Source organism: Dendrobates tinctorius, unplaced genomic scaffold (genome assembly GCF_039654945.1).
Source record: "Dendrobates tinctorius isolate UK_male_01 unplaced genomic scaffold, ASM3965494v1 ptg000035l, whole genome shotgun sequence".
Lineage (NCBI taxonomy): Eukaryota > Metazoa > Chordata > Amphibia > Anura > Dendrobatidae > Dendrobates > Dendrobates tinctorius.
The window spans coordinates 24,627,431-24,643,059 of NW_027361703.1; positions in this window are offsets into that span (position 1 = coordinate 24,627,431).

The window sequence follows — 15,629 nt, forward strand, 5'->3', positions numbered from 1 at the left end:
AGACACAAAATCAGGAAAAATCACTATTGATATTCTTATCAGACAATGGGTGTAAGGTCAACAAAGAGAAATTACAGTTCTGTCAACCAAAAGTCATATTTTTAGGACATTGCCTGTCTCATGGTACCCGACACCTAACTAGTGACAGAATTACAATTGTTCAACAAATGAAGGAACCGACAACCCATAAGCAGTTGAGAGCATTTTTGGGCTTAGTTTCTTCCTGCCGCCAATGGGTCATACATGCTAGTGAACACATGCAGCCACTGTATGATTGCATCAACACAACACCTTTCCAATTGACTGACATCGCACGCACCTCATTTCAGTACCTGAAGAAGGCTATAGTGTCAGCTCCAGCATTAGGTATACCCAACTATGATATACCTTTTCAACTTACGGCCGCTGAAATTAGAGGACATGCTACTGGCATTTTGACACAGAAACATGACAAAAAGAATAGACCTCTTGCATACTATTCTGCCAAATTAGACTCTGTAGCACAAGGAACACCATCCTGTGTTAGAGCAGTTTCTGCAACTGCATTACTACTTGACAAAGTTTCTGACATTGTATTGGACAACCCACTAACTGTCTGTACCACACATGATATATATGGTATCCTGAATCAGGTTTCTGTTAAACACATTTCTATGGCCAGACAACTCAGATTGCAATGTGCTTTGCTTATGCCTCCTAATGTTACGTTTACTAAAACTCAGAATTTGAATCTGGCTACACTGTTGCCAATTGCAGATTCTGAAGGGGGGATGTGGGTGAGAACACATTATCACTTTCTTTTGAACCCCCACACGAGGTTGAGCATGATTGCATAGAACTGATGCAGCAAGAAGTTATTGGCTTGCCCAATGTCACTGACACACCATTGTCAAATGCAGACTTTGTACTTTTTGTGGATGGCAGCAGATATGCCGATGAAAGTGGAAAATTCCACACAGGATATGCTGTGGTGTCACCACATGAGACTGTTGTAGCAAAGGCACTTCCACCCCATATGTCTGCACAAGAAGCTGAACTAACAGCTCTAAATGAGGCATTAAAACTTTCCAAAGGAAAAACAGCAAATATCTACACTGACTCAAGATATGCCTTTGGGATAGTACATGATTTTGGGGTCTTGTGGCGCACAAGGGGTTTCATGACAGCAGCAGGAACACCCATAAAACATGCCACACTGATCAGAGAAATCCTCGAGAATGTGGCCCAGACACAGGGGGTGGCCGTTATGAGGGTGCCAGCACACACCAGAAAAGACAACATGGAAGCGAAAGGCAATGAAAAAGCAGACCAGGCGGCGAAGCAAGCTGCCTTGGGGACTCCAGAAAAGGTAAACATAGTGCACCAGGATGCATCAGGATTGTTTACAGACTTACAAAAATTCCAAGAAGATTCCGTCCAGACGGACAAGGAAACTTGGGAGAAGATGGGTGCTGAAAAAACGAACGGAATATGGAAGAAAGATCAGAAGTACTGCTTGCCTAGGGTTTTGTACCCAAGGATGGCAGAAGTAGTTCATCTTCCAACTCACATGTCCGCCAATGGAATGACACGCCTAGTCACGAAGGTTTGGATTGCTCCTGGGTTTGGGAAGGTGGCGCAGCTACACTGTACCACCTGTCCCATATGCCTAGCACACAATCCTGGACAAGTAGTGAAGACTCCACGGAAACACAGTCCTAGGCTGTTATATCCTTTCCAGAGACTTCAAATCGACTACATTCAACTACTCCCCAGAAGTGGACCATATGAGTATGTTCTGGTGTGTGTTGACATGTTCTCTGGATGGCCAGAGGCCTACCCGGTGAAAAAGGCTACAGCTCGAGCCACTGCAAAAAAACTAGTGATGGAACTAGTACCACGATTCGGTGTCCCTGAAACAATTGAATCAGACAGAGGCACACATTTTACTGCTGAGGTAATGCAAAATGTAACGCAAATGATAGGTGTAGAACAAGCATTTCATACACCCTACCACCCACAGAGTTCAGGGAAGGTAGAAAGAATGAACGGGACACTGAAATTGAAAATACAGAAAACCATGGAGCAAACCCATAGACCATGGCCAGAGTGTCTCCCATTAGCATTATTCTCAGTAAGATACACGCCCACGGGGAAAACTAAACTGTCACCCTTCGAGATATTGTTTGGAAGACCACCAAACACAGGGTTGTACTACCCACAGGTCTTAACACTTAATGTGGATAATTTGACGAATTATGTAATCCAGTTGCAAAAGCATTTAACTCAAATGCATTCTCTAGTTTTCTCTTCCATTACAGATCAAGACAGTGTGGAAGGAACTCACTGCCTACAACCTGGTGATTACGTATATGTCAAGAAACACTCCAGAAAGACTCTTGAACCCCGATATCAAGGACCTTATCAAGTACTCCTAACAACGCCTACTTCTGTTAAGTTGGAAGGACGACCAACCTGGATCCACGCATCACATTGCAAACTAGCCACAGGAGTTAACAATACATAAAAGAGCATAATGCTTTGGTTTGGTTTTACATCTTCTATATTAATGATAGTAGCTGCGTGGGACAGTTTAAATTCTCCAATGTCCTTGAATAATAAGTTTATACAACATCATGAAAAATTACTGAATGATTGGTCAAATGACACTCAGTCTCCAGCAGATTGCTGGATCTGCACATATTCACCAGTATCAGCCACTAGTATTCCGTTCCTTGTTATTCCTGTGCCACCCGAGGAACTATTTGCCTGGACCAATTGTTCTGATACACTTGCTAATAATGCCACAAATAATGTGAAGTTATGGAATATGTCTGTTGGTATACCCATTGTGGGATGGGTAGGATACCCTTGGTGGCAGGGTAACCTTTCAGGAAGTAGTACACACCTTCAATATTTGGCATATAAAGGAGGGGCTTGGGTACCCAAGAATAGAACTCGATTAACCTACCTGGGGCAAGTTCCAACGTATGGTCTACAAGTTAGCTTTAATGTAACTTCTCATTCTACTGACGCTTTCAAACCATGTTGCTAGAAAGAAGGTTACATAATATGTCATGGGAGTACTCCAATTTATTTCCCCAGGGCACTAACAAAACTTGTATTAATGTTCCCGGTAATATGCCTTGTAACGAGTCCTCGGAATATAAGAAAGGAACCTCCCCTTGTGGAAATCCTGATGCAGGCTATTGTAGTCCTCTAGGACAATCTCCACCTTGGTGCATGCTCCAGAATGCATCTGCGTTCATAGATTTAGTGCATAGACTGGTACTCCAACATTCAGCCCTATGGGACTTACCTAGTGACATGTTCTGGGTATGTGGAGACAATGCATATAAATGGCTGCCAGTAGGGGTAAGAGGTGCTTGTACTCTGGGTCGTTTGACTCCAGCTACTTTTGTTATTCCGAACGACCAGTTGAATACTCAGAGTATACCTAAACACACGCTATACAAAAGAGCCGCTGACAATACACCTCACCTCTCTGGGAGACCACATATAGTGCAGATGAGTGTGGCCAATAAAATTGTCAGCTCTATTTTTATTTATCCTATGATTACTCAGATGTGAGATAAATTGGTTAGGGCTACAGATTATTTGGACGATCAAATCTGGGATATACTGGATATACTAAACACCACTGTTGCTGTCCAAAATCAGCTTATTATAGTCACTAATCAACATACCATAGTATTAGATTATTTAACGGCAGCGCAAGGTGGTATGTGTCAAGTCATCGGACCCGCTTGCTGTCATTATATAGATCCCAACAGTACTTTAAAGTTAAGATTAAAAATAGAGGATGTTCAAAGACTTAGAGATCAGTATGATAAAGACAATGATCGTACTAAGGACAGTTGGTGGTCAGACACCTTCTCTTTTCTTAATCCAGCTAATTGGTTTAAGGGTATTGGAGGCTGGATAGCTGGGATCATACTAAGTTTATTACGTATTGCTGTTTGTCTCCTTGAAATATATGTGCTATTGATACTTGTTTTTTGGTGTATCTCTGTATGCAAGAAAAGATGCAGAAATAGATAAGGAAGTTTGACTGTAAACAACAAGAATTTAACTATTATTTCCTTGAGTCCTAGGTTGACATCTCATTTCTGGCATGAAGGAGCGTACTCTTGCAATAATGGACGTGGCTTCAGTATCTGGGGGATGGAGAAGGTAGAAGACCTGTCTCACTCAGGCAACCCGTCGGCCTGGGATAGTACCTGGTGAACGAGCCACTATACGCTGTTGTTGCAGGATCCAGTGTTCCAGATTGTGGAAAATGAAGATGTCAAAGGGGGGGAATGATAAGAACTGAATGAGTTAAATAAATTCTGCTGGACATTATTTTTCTTCAGGGATATGACTCAGCCATTTTCCCTTGTTAACCAAGGTCAAATACTCCCTGCCTATGTGACTTTTGTGGTGGGAGAACAAGTTGTGTAACTATTTTTCTTTTCTTTATTGCGCATGTCTGTAAATATCTAAATTCTTTACGATAAAAAGGGGAAAGCTTGACTGAGGAGAGAGAGGCGCTCAGCAGGCATCCCGAGTTGTATCATACAGCTTGTGTCTGTGTTATTCTTCTCGACGGAGCAATCAATTAGAGACATATGGTGCCTTACACCCAAGAACATCGGTCCTTCAGATGAAAGAGGTATCTGAGGGATCCCGACAGGAGGAATGCACACGGCTGGTAAGCGCAGACGACGCCACCCTAATCATGAGCATCCCACTTATGCGTCTGCTCATGCAAACTTTGACGCACCTTAAGGAGCAGGCGTCTGCAGCCAATGTTGAGGAGGAGGGAATCCTTGATGACATTCAGCCATTGTCTGCTCAGGGACCTCTCCTGGACGAGGTGGAGGAAGAAGAGGAGGAGGAGGAGGATGATGGGGATGATTACTTAGGGGAGGAGGATGCATCTCGTGGGGCAAGTGAAAATGTTGGCGTGGCAAGGTCTGGTACAGGGTTTGTGCGTGACTGGAGGGATGTGGATTTGCCAGAAAGTGCTCCTCCAACCAGCACTCGCAGTGCATCATTGACACCGGGAACATTGGCCCACATGTCAGATTATGCCTTGCAGATCCTAAAAAGGGACCCACGCATTGCCAAAATGATGAACGATGACGACTACTGGTTGGCCAGCATCCTGGATCCACGCTATAAAGGCAAATTACAAAACATCATGCCACAGGAGAACCTTGACCTAATATTGGCTAATAAACAAGCAACTCTGGTAAATCGGTTGCTTGAGGCATTCCCAGCACACAGCAGCGGTGATGGTTCTCACACGAGCCGTACGGGCCGGGGGCAGCTTGGCAGAGGTGTTCGTGGTGCACACAGCAGAAGTGGCGTTGGAGACAGGGGTTTCATGACAATGTTGTGGACTGATTTTTCAAGTACCGCTCACACAACTGGTAATACTGCATCGATGGAAAGTGACAGGAGACAGCAGTTGTCAACTATGGTTACAAACTACTTTTCCTCCCATATCGATGTTCTCCCGCACAGGTCATTCCCCTTTGACTATTGGGCCGCTAAACTGGACACCTGGCCTGAATTGGCACAATATGCCTTACAGGAGCTCGCTTGCCCAGCTGCAAGTGTGCTATCGGAAAGAGTCTTCAGTGCAGCTGGATCAATCCTGACAGAAAAAAGGACCCGTCTGTCAACCCAAAATGTGGATGATCTAACCTTCATTAAAATGAACCACGCATGGGTTTCCAAGGATTTTGTCCCACCTTCCCCTGATGACACATAGGGTGACAGAAAAATGGCTTGCTTTGGTCCACCTCTTCCTGAGACTTGACCTATTTCACCTTTTGCATCAGCTGAATGTCCAACATCAACATATGCCACTTTCTAAAACTCCCTGTGCTGCCTCCCCCCCCCATGGCCGGGGTCACCACCTAGCGCACGACACCGTGCGAGTGCCGTTGCCCTGGACAGGTGGGTAGGCCGACTCTTGGGCGCGGGCACTGGCACAGGGTCCTTCATAGTGCAATCAAGTGTCTCTGACGGTGGTGGTGCACACCCGCCGTCAGACACACCGCCGTACTATGAGGGGCCCAGTGCCAGTACCGATGCCCATGAGTGGGCCCCCCTTGCTTGGGCAGGGCCCCAGCATTTGCAATCTTTACCTCTCCCTGCTCCTCCGCTGTGTAGTCTGGGCCGTCAAATCCATACTGTGCCTGACACCGTCTGAGCCTGCCTCCTGATGTATAGACATATATTTTGAATGTGTACGCTATCCATACATGTTATCTGGGGATACGGTACCCTTTCTAACCTTTGTGCAATCACGTGCAATCCATACTGGGCCTAACACCGTCTGAGCCTGCCTCCTGATGTATAGACATATATTTTGAATGTGTACGCTATCCATACATGTTATCCGGGGATACAGTACCCTTTCTAACCTTTGTGCAATCACGTGCAATCCATACTGGGCCTAACACCGTCTGAGCCTGCCACCTGATGTATAGACATATATTTTGAATGTGTACGCTATCCATACATGTTATCTGGGGATACGGTACCCTTTCTCACCTTTGTGCAATCACGTGTAATCCATACTGGGCGTGAGAACGGCTGGCGAGCTGTTAAGCAAGCTACAGCACCTGTGGTTTGCACACGTAAGTTTTTCATTTTTTCAGGAATGACGGTTAGGCCTAATTCCGGAACTGCGGTTGACCTGCACTTACTGGGAAATCATTGTTCGCGGGTAATAATTGTAATCAGTGATCCCCATCACTAACGTTGTTCAGCGGGTTATCTGCACCTGTAAGCGACAAACGCTGGCCTTTTCAGTGTAGCGCACATGCAGCCACGGACATGTAAGGGCATGACACACCAGTTATTGGCCAATCTCATGTGCCAGAGCCTCACGTGTCCCTCTAGTAAGCCGGACTCGGACCGCGGGGCATGACGGAGTCTCGTTCGTTAACGGAATTAAGCTTGCAATGTGTGCATCTGTTCTGTAGCTGGCATGGTTGAGGTTTCCCAGGTGGAGTCGAATTTAACCGTAGGCTCCACTCCTGGTGGTGCCCTTCTGGACATTCCTTTAAGGTTCAGCTTTGCAACCATACTGCCCACATAAAACAAACACTTTGCCTTCATGAACGCTGTTTGGAGGGTCATGACTCGTGGGAATAACGCAGCCCAATCAGTTAACCTGCTAGAGAGATTGTTCGTTGCTCCCAAGCATGACATCACACTCCCTAGGAAGAAGGTAATGCCACTGTGGCGACCGTACTCCTGGGGGCGACACAAGTGCACTGATGCCCAGCCACTGCTCGATGAATCTGCTGGTACATTGACCCAGACCACTACATTCCCCTCGCATGCTACACGACCTGAATCTGACCCTGATGAAACTCAGGTTACCCTTCCCATATACAGTTCCATCTTACACGGTGACAAAGAGGAAGCTGCAGATGAAAGTGCAGGTTCGGCCCACCCGCCATCAGACACACCACCGTACTATCAGGGGCCCTGTGCCAGTGCCGTCGCCAATGAGTGGGCCCCCCCTGCTTGCTCAGGATCACAGCACTTGCAAAGTTGAAATACTGTGCAGTGAGATGGAAGATGGGGACGACGAGGAGTCCAGACAAGTACAGGGATTCCCTAGCGAGGAGACTTATTTGATTGTTTTCAATGTTGGGACAGCAATTTTTGGGGAGCACTATACTCTGGAGAATGATAGATGGGGCCCACCATACACTGGAACATTCCAAAGGTGGACATCAGACACTGGAGCAGCATTTACAGGGCCCATTATACACTAGAGCATTAGAAATGGGGCCCATTATGTTTGGAGCATTATTTGGGCCCATAAGACAGTGGAGCTTCATCCATGGGGACCAACATATACTGTAGCATTATGTGGAGCTCATCATATACTGTTTCAAACATTATATGGGACCAATGATTTTGTATGGAGAAATAGATGGGCCTCGTCATGAGATGTAAAAAGTGAGGTATTTTTCATTGTACTATACCGCTATTTCTCTGCCGTATCGGAGCATGATGAGTTGTGGTATGTGTTAAAGGGGCGCTCTTTCGCCCAGGGCACATGAAAACCTGCAGCCAGCCCTCCCCCCCCCCCCACAACTTTAGCCAAATAACCCCCATTTTTCAGTGCGTAACTTGTATTATGAAGTTAATTAAGGTTGACAAGCTTAAGTAAGAAGAATTGATGCTTTTGGCATTCAAATGGGCACTGTAGGTGTGTTTCCTGTCCTCCTCTCACTGCCGACTTTTATTCCCCATTGACTTACATTGGGTTTCGTGTTTCGGGACGACCCCGACTTTTCCCTATAATCGGACGATCTTGCTCGACCCGACTTTTGGAAAAGTCGGGTTTCACGAAACGAAACGCGACCCTAAAAAACCAAAAGTCGCTCAACTCTACTAATAATAATAATTTTATTTCTATAGCGCCGACATTATCCTCAGCACTTTACATTATAGAGGGGACTTCTACAGACAATAGACATTACAGCATAACAATAAATACAGACCAAAGTAGATGCCAAGAGGAATGAGGGCCCTGCTCACAAGCTTACAATCTACGAGGAAAAAAGGGAGACACGAAAGGTAGACACTAACATATTTTAGAAAAAATGGCATAAAGCGAATACTCAATCTGCAATGTAACTTGCTATTATAAGGTACTACAACAAAAAATCCTTAATCTGATGAAACCTCCCATTATTTCATGAAGTGAATGAGCGGCATGTAGGGTACACTGAGTATATAGACACTTTTTATGTACGGCCATGAACTCATTAGCACAAACAGAAAGAGGAATTTAGGTCAAGATTTTTCTTCCAAAATGAGGTAAGCTGATGTGCTGTACATGTCACTGTCTAAATCTAGCTGCAGAAATTATTATTCAGAATGGAAGTCTAGCCAGAAGGCCAAGCACAAGTTGGAGCAGCAATTGTTACAGAGATTCATTATTAAAAATCATTCTGTTCTTACATATTTCTGAGCAGCAGCAAAAAAAAGTACGAACCCCCTTATTTTCTGAAGTCCCCGAGTGTATTACCCATAGACAGATTGCACAAAGGACAATTTACAGGTGATTGCTCAGTCATGCACAATATAATAAGTCACTTATATCACACCAAGTACTGTACAAGAAAGATGTAATCCAACTTCGTAACATAGTTACCACATTTAGCAATTCCCCTTCTATAACCCCTATTCAGGGAGCATGCAAATAGCCTATAGTCAATGGACAGAAACGGTCATTATTTCAATTCAAGGGCCAAAATCCTGTCCCAATCCGAGTGTTGGTGTAAAGCATTATGCTATATAAAGAAGCACTCCCATCACAGGTTTCATCTCTTAATATATTGCAGTCATATTGTCATATTTTATCCAGTAGCACTATGTACTTACAATTGCTCATTCTGCCCTTCTACCCAGATATTTTTTTCTCTTTTGTCTGCTCTATGTAGAAGTCTCCTGTTCCTGCAGAAATCATTCCCCTCTTCACCTACTGACCCAGCTGCTCCTCCCATACATACGGGGAAAATTGACCTCCTGTTTCTACATAGAGCTTAGAAGGATTCAGCTAGTCAGTTTTTGACCATGTGATGTCATAGACGTGATGGAAAAAGGAGTAATTGTAAGTACACAGTGCTATATAAAATAATTGCAATATTGAGAATAAAAATGTGGATGGGAGGGATTTTTTAAAAGAAATTGTCATGTCCAATAGCCCTATTATCCTGTGGTTAATTTGCAGCTGAATAGTGTGATGAAAGTACCTGTTGGCTTTTCTGAAAGTGTAGCACCCTGGAGAAAATGGAGAAAATTAACTTTATTCCTCCAGGGAGCCGCCGGCAGCCAGTCATACAGGCGTGTCTGGAGTAATTATAGTCACCACTCACGGCACAGAGAGCAGCAGCTGTAAGCATGTACTGGCACAGACTGACAGCCGTTTCTACATTGCATCTGTACCAAGCCAGCTATACAGCGCCGGGGTGTGCTTACAGAAATCTGCATGACTACAAAGGACACGGAATGATGGCAGCACCATGTTTCACTGTAGGAACCAGGCATTTTTCTTCGTGCTCCTCACCTTTATGACGTCATATCATTTTAAAGCCATCAGTTCCAAAAGCATTCATCTTGGTCTCATAACTCAAGAGTATAGATTCCCAGTCCATCATATTTTTCAGCATAGACCCTAGCAGACATTTTTTGGGCATGGGCTTTAGAAGAGGTTTCCTTCGTAGACAACACCCATGCATGCCATTCCTCTTCAGTGTACGCCATAGTGTATCACAGGAAACACTCACCCTGGTTTGGCTTCCTACTTCTTTAGTTAACTGCACTGAACTTGTATGTTGAAATTCCTTCAACACATCTCTTGAGAAGACGGTTCTATTTAGGTATTATCTTCCGTGGTTGGCTTGGACGTCTGTGAGATGGTTGCAATTCCATCTATGTTAAATGTTTATCAACCTTTCTACAATATTCTGACTGATCGTCTTGTAACCTTCACTTTTTTGTGTAAAAAAAATTTTTTCTCAGGTATCGTGACATTTTTCTTTTCTATTTCGTGCCATTGCTGACAGCCTGAAATATAGTTTTCTTTGTTAGGGCTCATAAAGACATTTATGAAAATTGGTACAATCTTGGGCCGCAATTCACGGACTGGCCAGGGTCTTCCAACCAGAGCATGACAGCAATACAGAAGTACCGTATATACTCGTGTATAAGCTGACCAGTGTATAAGCCGACCCCCCTAATTTTGCCACAAAAAACTGGGAAAACTTATTGACTCGCGTATAAGCCTAGGGTGGAAAATGCAGCAGCTACTCGTAAATTTCAAAAATAAAAATAGATACAAATAACAGTAAAATTAAACATCAGTAGGTTAAATGTTTTTGAATATTCATATTGAATCAGGAGCCCCATATAATGCTCCATACAGTTCATGATGGCCCCATAAAATGCTCCATACAAAATACATCCCATATAATGCTGCACAAAGGTTAATAATGACCCCATAAGATGCTCCATAAAGATTATGGCCCCATAAGATGCTCCATAGATTATACCCCATAAAATGCTCCATAGATTATGCCCCATAAGATGCTCCATAGATTATGAACCATATAATGCTCCATAGATTATGCCCCCATAAGATGCTCCATAGTTCATGCCCCCACAAGATGCTCCATAGTTTATGCCCCCACAAGATGCTCCAAAGTTTATGCCCCCATATGCTGCTCCATAGATTATGCCTCCATAGGCTGCCCCATAAGATGCTCCATGGATTATGCCCCATATGCTGCTCCATAGTTTATGCCCCCATATGCTGCCCCATAAGATGCTCCATAGATTATGCCCCATATGCTGCTCCATAGATTATGCCTCCATATGCTGCTCCATAGATTATGCCCCCATATGCTGCTGCTGCATATTTAGTCACATGGTACCGCTCATTAAAGTCATGAGTATGCACATATTCATGACTTTAATGAGCGGTACCACGTGACCGCTGAAGGAAGTAGCCTAAGACCCTGGGAGAAGCTGGGCTGCAGAGATGTGCCAGGGGGTAAGTATGATCTGACACCCCCGCTCCTCCTTCCCCACCGATCCCTGGTATATGACTCACGTATAAGCCGAGAGGGGAACTTTCAGCCCCAAAAAATGGGCTAAAAATCTTGGCTTATATGCGAGTATATACGGTACTTGAAGCTATGATACTAGCATTGGGAAAAGTGCAGCAATTCCGTGCAATGTAGTCCAAGACTGTACCAATTTGCACAGATGTCTGCATGAGCCCTTAAGTAAGCCATTTTATAGTCACCTGTCTGCTGGACTCCTATTTAACCCCTTAACCCCCGGAGGTAATTTCGTTTTTTGCTTCCCTTCTTCCCAGAGCCATAACTTTTTTATTTTTCTGTCAATATGGCGATGTGAGGCTTGTTTTTTGAGGGACGAATTGTACTTTTGAACGACACCATTGGTTTTATCACGTCATGTACTAGAAAACAGGAAAAAAAATTCCAAGTGCGGTGAAATTGTAAAATAAAGTGCAATCCCACACTTGTTTTTTTGTTTGGCTTTTTTACTAGGTTCACTAAATGCTAAAACTGACCTGCCATTATGATTCTACAGGTCATTGCGAGTTCATAGACACCAAACATGTCTAAGTTCACATTAATTTAAGTGGTGAAAAAAAAACTTTGTTAAAAAAAAATTGCGCCATTTTCTGATACCCACGGCGTCTCCATTTTTCATGATCTTAGGATGGGTGAGGGTTTATTTTTTGCGTGCTGGGCTGCCATTTTTAATGATACCATTTTGGTGCAGATACGATCTTTTGATTGCTTGTTATTGCATTTTAATGCAATGTCGCGGCGACCCAAAAGAGTAATTCTGGCATTTTGACTTTTTTTCTCGTTACGCCATTTGGAGATCGGGTTAATCCTTTTTTTAGGCAATACCAAATATGTGTATGTTTGATTTTTTTATTGTTTTATTTTGAATGGGGTGAAAGGGGGTGATTTGAACTTATATATTTTTTAATATTTTTAAAAACTTTTTTTTTTCACTTTTGGCATGCTTCAATAGTCCATCTCCATGGGAGACTAGAAACTGCCACAGCCCGATCGGCTCTGCTACATAGAGGCGATGATCAGTTCGCCTCCATATTGTAGAATTACTTGCGCCGACCACTGGGTGGTGCTCACAGCAAGTTGGCAGTGACAACCATAAAGGTCTCCAGGAGACCTCCAGCTGTCATGCTGACACACCGGCAACCCGCGATCACGTGACATGGGTCACTGGTGAGGGCATTTCAGGAGCAATTGCCGAAAACGCTTGTTAAATGCCGCAGTCAGCATTTGACAGCGGCTTTTAATGGGTTAATAGCTGCGGGTGGATCGCGTGTCCCAGGAAAGATGTGGGCTCACCGCCGGAGCCCACGTCAAAGGGAGTCCGACATCAACGTAAATGTACGCCCAATGTCAGAAAGGGGTTACTTAATAATTAGACTTACCTGTGGTTAAATTTTTGTTAACTAGAATGTTGTCATCTAAACTTTAGCTTTGCTCCTAAGACCTTTATTAAGGTGTATTCATTTTTGCAACCTGATCTTGAATTAATTTATTAGCAAACCCCCCTACCGTCTGTAAAGCACACCACAATCACTTTTTGGACACATACAGACACAAAGTATAAACATCTCCTGATAGAGTATTGCTATCAGGAGATGTTTTTCAGGAGAAAAAAATAAAAATGCAAATTTTTTTGGTCCAATATTTCTCAGAGCTATACCAAGCAAAGTGGAAAGACACTCTGAGTACAGTATGCATATTGTTATTGTGAACAGTTAAGCAAGTTGAAGATGAAATGATCTCTAAAAGGCCTAAAGTTAAAGATGACACATTTCCTTTGTATTTTAGGAAAAAATATATGTGTATATATATATATATATATATATATATATATTCATCTTTTACAGTTTATAAATTACAAAAAGATAAATGCACTGATGCAAAAGTTTGGGCACCCTGCGTGGTTAGTACCTAGTAGCAACCCTTTTTTTAAAGTATTACAGTTTGTAAACTTTTTATAGACAGACAAAAGTCTTTCAATTTTTGTTTGAGGGATTTTCCTCCATTCTTGCCTTAAAAATTCTTCCAGTTCTGTGAGACTCCAGAATCGTCTTGCATGCACTGCGATTTTGAGGTCTAGCCACAAATTTTCAACGATGCTAAGATCAGAGGACTGTGAGGGCCATTGTTAAACCTTGAGTTTGCACCTTTTGAGGTAGTCTATTGTGGATTTTGAGGTGTGTTTAGGATCATTATCCCTTTGTAGAAGCCATCCTCTTTTCATCGTCAGCTTTTTTTTTTACAGATAGTGTTATGTGTTTGCATCAAGAATTTGTTGAAATTTAATTGAATCCATGCTTCCCTCTACCTGTGAAATGTTTCCCGTGCAATTGTCTGCAACACAACCCAAAAGCATGATTGACCCACCCCCATTCTTAATGGTTGGCAAGATGTTCTTTTCCTGAAGTTCTGTGCCCTTTTTTCTCCACACATACCTTTGATTATTGTGACCAAAGAGATCATTTTTAACCTCATCGGTCGACAGAACTTGTTTCCAAAATGCATCTGGCTTGTTTAGATGTTCTTTTGCATACTTCTGACGCTGAATTTTATGGTGAGCATGCAGTAGAGGTTTTCTTCTGATGACTATTCTATGAAGGTCATATTTGTGCAGGTGTCTCTGAACAGTACAACAATGTATCACAACTCGAGTCCGTTAAATGTTTCAGAAGGACTTGAAGTCAAGCAGGGGTTCTGTTTGCCTCTCTAGCAATCCAACAACCAGCTCTCATTGAAATTTTGCCACTGTAATGCTGCCTCTCCTGGCTTGCCTTCTTCCCATAGAATGTTCTGGAGCCATCTTTATCCATGTAAATGATACAAACCAGTCAACCTTATAATGTAAAAAAAAAAAGTAACATTTTTTGACTCATCTGACCACAGCACCTTCCTCCATACATTTGGGGAGTAACCCACATGTATTTTGGCAAATAAAAAACGAGCCGTACAATTTTTGTGTGTAAGTAAAGCCTTTTTTCTGCCTACTATTCCATAAAGGCCACCTCTATTGAGTGAACGGCTTATTGTAGTCGTATGGACAGATACTCCAGTCTCTGCTTAAGAACTCTGTACTTTTCCACTTCTGTGTATAATGTCTCTGGTGGTAATAACAGTGTTGCTAGTATTGTAATTTTTATTCATGATCAGTATTGTAGTTTTCTGCCACTATGTGGTTGCAATATGTGGTCTGGTCTGGTTTGTATGTATTTCTCCCTTGTATGTGGTGTTATTCAGTCACTATGTGGTCTGGTCATGGTTTGGTTGTATTTCTCTCTTGTATGTGGTATTATTCAGTCACTATTGGGTTCCCTGAATTTATTCCCTGTATGTGATATGTGGTTTGGTCACAGTGTGGTGGTATTTGTTCCCTGTATGTGGTAATATGTAGTCTGGTCACGATGTGGCAGTATTTGTCCCTTGTATGTGGTATTATTTGGTCACTATGTGGAGGAATATGTAGTCCAATCATGTTTTTACGGTAGTTGTCCCTTATATATGGTATTATTATAACTTCTTTTAACTAAATAACATCTTTAATGCAAACTGTAATTGTACATCCCAGTCATGATGTGTGCAGAGTAGATATACAGAAGGCACGTACATTTTACAGTCGATGCTCTACTATAATGGGGACAACAGCTAAGGCCTGTCTCACACATCAGTTTTTCACCATCAGTCAAAATCTGAAAATGGCGGATCCGCTTTTCTTGTTGTGGATCCGCCTTTTTTTCCCATAGAGATACATTAATGGTGGATTTTGGTGGATGGTCGTCCGTTACGTCTGCTATTCGGCGGATACGCCAGATTCCTGGCAGATTCTGTCTGAGGTGAACGGACTTGGTAACGTTTTTTGGCGCCATCAAAATGGCGGGAGATGGTGGATCCGCCGTCATCCACCATGCGGTAGAATGGGCGCCTATGGGCGGCGGATCCGCCGGGATCCGCTATTTTGCATGCTCAGGAAAAAAGATACTTTTCCAGACA